The sequence below is a fragment of the Oncorhynchus mykiss genome, chromosome 29 (assembly GCF_057628025.1).
Source record: "Oncorhynchus mykiss isolate SJ-2025 chromosome 29, ASM5762802v1, whole genome shotgun sequence".
Classification (NCBI taxonomy): domain Eukaryota; kingdom Metazoa; phylum Chordata; class Actinopteri; order Salmoniformes; family Salmonidae; genus Oncorhynchus; species Oncorhynchus mykiss.
Window position 1 is genome coordinate 37,672,871 of NC_143050.1, and position 4,763 is coordinate 37,677,633.

The following is a 4,763-nucleotide window of genomic DNA, read 5'->3' on the forward strand; positions in this document are numbered from 1 at the left end:
TGTGAATGGTTTGTCCTCTGACAAATCAACTGTAAATTTCGGTGTTCCTCAAGGTTCCGTTTTAGGACCACTATTGTTCTCACTATATATTTTACCTCTTGGGGATGTCATTCGAAAACATAATGTTAACAATGAAACATGGTGAAGCCCCAAAATTGCCCTCGCTAGAAGCATGTGTTTCAGACATAAGGAAGTGGATGGCTGCAAACTTTCTACTTTTAAACTCGGACAAAACAGAGATGCTTGTTCTAGGCCCCCAGAAACACAGAGATCTTCTGTTGAATCTTACAATTAATCTTAATGGTTGTACAGTCGTCTCAAATAAAACTGTGAAGGACCTCGGCGTTACTCTGGACCCTGATCTCTCCTTTGAAGAACATGTCAAGACTGTTTCAAGGACAGCTTTTTTCCATCTACGTAACATTGCAAAAATCAGAAACTTTCTGTCCAAAAATGATGCAGAAAAATTAATCCATGCTTTTGTCACTTCTAGATTAGACTACTGCAATGCTCTACTTTCCGGCTACCCGGCAACCTCAGGAGGCTGAAGAAATATGGCTTGTCACCCAAAACCCGGACAAAGTTTTACGGATGTACAATCGATTGCATCCTGTCGGGCTTTATCACAGCCTGGCACGGCAACTGGCACGCCCTCAATTGCAAGGCTCTCCAGAGGTTGGTGCGGTCTGCACAACGCATCACCTCGGGCAAACTACCTTCCCTCCATGACACTTACAGCACCCGATGTCACAGGAAGACCAAAAAGATCATCAAGGACAACGACCCAAGCCACTTCCTGTTCACACCGCTACCATCCAGAAGGCGAGGTCAGTACAGGTGCATCAAAGTTGGGACCGAGAGGCTTAAAAACAGCTTCTATCTCAAGGCCATCAGACTGTTAAAAAGCAATCACTAACTCAAATAGGCTTCTGCCTACATTTAGACCCAATCACTGGCCACTTTGTGCCACCACCTCTGGCAAGGATAACAGCATGATCTTTTCCTGTAATGTTTGACAAGGTTAAGGAACACATTTGGAGGGATTTTCGACCATTCCTCTATGCAGATCCTTTCAAGATCCTTCACATTCTTGGGTTTGCGCTTATCAACTGCCCTCGTCAACTCAGCCCATAGGTTTTCAATTGGATTGAGGTCCGGCGACTGAGATGGCCATGGCAGAACATTGATTTTGTTGTCACAGAACCATTTCTGTGTGGATCTTGAGGTATGATTTGGGTCATTGTCTTGTTGGTAAGTCCACATACGGCCTAGTCCCAGCCTTCTGGCAGAGGCAACCAGATTGTCACCCAAAATTGCCTGATACTTGGTGGAATTCATTATGCCATCAGTCTTAACCAGTGCCTCTGGACCTCTGGAATTAAACCAGCCCCAAAACATCACTGACCCACCACCATATTTCACCGTGGGTATGAGGTGCCTCTCCTTGTATGCATCTCTGTTTCGACGCCAAACATGCCGATGCTGTATCTGACCAAAACGTTCAATTTTAATCTAATTTTACCAGAGCACCTTCTTCCAAACATAATTTAAATGTCGTTTGGCAAAGTCCAAACACTTGCGTCTGTGTCTTGGGGTCATTAAGGGCTTTCTTCTGGAACTCCTCCAAAGAGCCTGTGGTTGTGGAGGTGGTGTCTGATGGTGCTTTTTGAAACCTGGTGACCCCAAGACGCTACCAAGGCCTGCAATTCTTTCACAGTGATTCTTGGGGACTTTGTTGCTTCTCTCACAATCATCCTCCCTATCCGTGGGGGCAAAAGGCATTTGCGTCCTCTACCCGTGAGTTTTTCAACTGTTCCATATCTTTTGAATTTTTTAATAATTGCCCTGACAGTGCTCAGTGGTATATTCAATCGTTTGTGGATCTTCTTGTAGCCATTACCAGATTTATGAAGGTCTACGACCATCTGTCTCTTTTGAACTGCCAGTTATTTTGTTTTCTTCATGGTGCTGGATGACAAAGGGATATTGCATGCCTGTTACCTCATTTTATACCCTAGTGAAAAAGGAAGAGATGTAATGGCTCAATATAGTTCCTTAATCAATCACTCAAAGTAATCAATCATCCCCCAAGAACCAAAGTTTCAAGTGCCAGAATAGAAGCCGTGGAGAGAAAAAGAAATTATTTAAAATGTGTTTAATCTTGAGTGATACAGCGAGAGAGAGAAAGAGAGAAAGACAGACTTTTTGTCTTTCTTTAATGAAACATTCTCATTTCATTAAAATCTCACCCCACCCCCCTCAAAATAAAACACCAAAATATATCCTGTACTGCATACATGTACATTACTCACCTTTCCCTCTGCCACACGATACAAAACACAAATAACCAAAAAACCTCACCACTTCTACAACCATATATCGACAACATCTTCCCCAGCTATACAGACAGCCTCCCTAATACATCATATCTCCTGAAGATTAAACACAAGTCGTCCAGACGCCCCTGCCAGTCCCCAGTCTCTGCAGTCACCTGCAGTGGCGAAAACATTGCTGGTCCCTCCACCTTTGGCCGCTCAGACACCCACCTCACCGGCTCACAGTGCCTCCTGGACCTCCTCCAGGAATCTCTCCAGTAGCCTAAGAGACATTATTCCTGCTTGTTTTGCCAGCACTTCCGAGGTTTTCCACCCATCCTCTCCCAGCAGTTGCAGGTCACCCAGTCTTTGTAAACCAGCTGCCATCAGTTGCTTCTGCAGGGTGGCAGACTGAACCTTAGCAGCTGCCAGGCCCTCAGCACCGCAGAGTAAACATCTGAGAGACATGCTGTACTCAGCCTCTCCAGCTTCATGAGGAAGAGCTGCTGGTCCAACCCTAATCCGCCAGGTCTCCGCAGCAGCACGCATGCAAATTCCCTCCAGCCAACATCAGTATGGTACAGCAATCTCTGCACCGACTTTAGTCAGAAAGCAGCCACCGTGCTATCCAGTTACACCAGGCCCTGTCCTCCTTTGTGAACGGTCATGTACAACACTGCCGCCCTCAGCCAGTGATGGACCTATCAGAAAAATTCCACCAGCTTGCGTTGTAGGTCTGCGAGCAGAGGGGAGGGGGGGGGGGGGGGGGTTAGGACAGTCAGTTTATGCCACAGGGAAGATGCCACCAGGTTATTGATTATCAGCACCCTCCCTCTATATGACACTAGGGACAGGAGCGACCTCCACCTGGCCAGTCTTGACGGCACTGCCTGTGACAGCCCCTACCAGTTCTTCCTGACCCACCTCTCCAAGCCCAGGTACAACACCAACATTTTACGCCCTTCACAACCCCACTGCAATCCCTCTGGAAGCAGAGGGGCCCAATCCCCCCATTTTACCTTAGCTGACGAAGCTCCCTCGTACACCTTCAGACTGGTCTCTAGAGCCTGCATATCCTGACCATTACAGAAACATCATCTGCATATGCTGACACTGCTAAGCCTATCCAGCAAACTCCCTGCAGTCTCCTGCGTATCAGTCCCCAAAAATGCTCAGTAGCAAGTGTATATAACTTCCCGATAGAGGACATCCTTTTCTAATGCCGCGTCTCACCCAGACTGGCCTACTGAGCCCGCCTCCCACCTTCACCATACATGACGCCCCAGAGTACATCTTCACAAAAGTCAAAACTTTTCCCAAACCCAAACATCACATTAAACAGACACTTATGTACCACTCTATCAAAAGCTTTCTCTTGATCTAAAGAGACCAGTCCAAAGTTCACATTAGAACCTCTCGACAAGTCCAAGCCACCCGACGGCAGCTCATCGGCAACTCTCCTACCCCGACGCATTCACACAACACAGAAAATAAGTCCAGTCCAATTATTCCCCAGAATGTTTTATAAAACTCCACTGGGAGTCCATCAAACCCCGGTGCATCAAACCCCTCTGCTTGACTGGATGTCAGCTCCGGACCCATTGAAGAGGAGTCTGGAAAAACAGGCCTCATCATCCTCAGACTCACTTTCCTCCTCATCTCCATCTCCCATCCTGAACACCTGCCATTCCTCTCTGGTCAGGGCCTCCCCCCCAGCACCAGACAAAGGTTCCTTGGTTCCTTTGACCACACCAGCTTCTCCCCTCCCCCCTCCTTTCCTGCTTTACACCCTCCTCCCAACCTAGTCTCTTACACCCCCCCACTATACTCTCCTCATCCACTAGCATAACCTGACTAGACCTAGATTCATCTACACCACCCTCCATAGCATGACTAGACCCAGCCTCAACTACCCCACCATATTTGGCCTGACTAGGCCCAGCCTCACCTACACCACCATCCCTGGCATGACTAGGCCCAGCCTCTGCTGTCTGCATCTCATTGCCCCCTGCACGTTGACCTCGATTTCCCCCACTGGCGCTTGTTCCCTCACCTTCTACTGCCTTTATATGGGCATGCAAAGCTATTGTGCCCCAAATACCCATATACAAAACACAGTATACTATCTGTGCTGGTAAACCCTGCGTAGAGCCCCCCCCCCATGCCTCACTTTAAAATGCACATTTAGCTGTTGCTCATTGTAATTCAAAAACATATACACAGGCCTGCGGAACGAAAAAACATGCTTAATTAATGGCATCTGCCTGAAAACCTGCCGACAGTGCACAAAAACCGCTAGCAAACTTACCAAAACGACTCGGCTCTTTCCTGATTTGATCATCCGTAATAAACGGAGGCAAATTTACAACTACCATCATTGTCGAAGGGGTAGAAAGAAGATAGATTTGCACCAACACACCTCTTACAAGTAGCAATTTGCATACCAAC